This window comes from Neovison vison, chromosome 6, assembly GCF_020171115.1.
Source record: "Neovison vison isolate M4711 chromosome 6, ASM_NN_V1, whole genome shotgun sequence".
NCBI classification, from domain to species: Eukaryota; Metazoa; Chordata; class Mammalia; order Carnivora; family Mustelidae; genus Neogale; species Neogale vison.
Genome location: NC_058096.1, coordinates 69,493,726 through 69,494,666, shown reverse-complemented (window position 1 = coordinate 69,494,666; position 941 = coordinate 69,493,726).

Here is a 941-nt window from a genome sequence, read left to right as displayed (position 1 = left end):
TGGGATTAGTGCCCTCATAAAAGATGCCCCAAGGATCTCTTTCACCCGTTCTGCCATGTGAGGACCCAGTGAGAAAACAGCTATTTATGAACCAGGAAACACGTTTTCACCAGACACCAAATCTGCCAGCACCCAGATCTCACTTCCCAGCCTCCAGAACTGTGAGAAATAAATAATTTTTGTTTAAGCCGTTCAGTCTCTGGTGTTTTTTTTTTGTTTGTTTTTTTTTTTAAAGATTTTATTTATTTATTTGACAGACAGAGATCACAAGTAGGCAGAGGCAGGCAGAGAGAGAGGAGGAAGCAGGCTCCCTGCTGAGCAGAGAGCCCAATGTGGGACTCGATCCCAGGACCCTGAGATCATGACCTGAGCCGAAGGCAGCGGCTTAACCCACTGAGCCACCCAGGCGCCCCAGTCTCTGGTGTTTTTGTTACGGCAGCCTGAAGGCACTAAGACATCTACTATGTTTATGTTGCTCATGGCTTCTTATTTTTTACATTAATGCCTAAAGTTTTCACGCAGATTTTTAAACCACAGAAGTCGTTGATTTTTGAGAAAACGGGGGTGGGGGTGGGGGTGGGAATTGGTGAAAGAATAGTTTGTTTCTTTAACCACTAGAGGGCGCGTTGCATCAGCTGTTTTGGATTTTTTTTTTCACATTCCTATATAATTTAAATGTGTACTTCAAAAGAAAGTCAAAGAATAAGAGAACGTTGGTTTTCAATGTATATGATTTTTAAAAGAACTTTCATTAACTAAATAAGAAATGATTCAGTACGAAGAAAGAGACAAAATGGGGGGGGGTCAAAATCCTTAAAACCTAGAAATGAATAAACCCAGAAAGTGTACTTGACAAATAAAAAATACACAAGTTTTTCTGTTCAGTTATTAAGTGGAAAGAGGATAACTCAGACTTTCTAGGGGAAAAAAGGGGGCGCTGC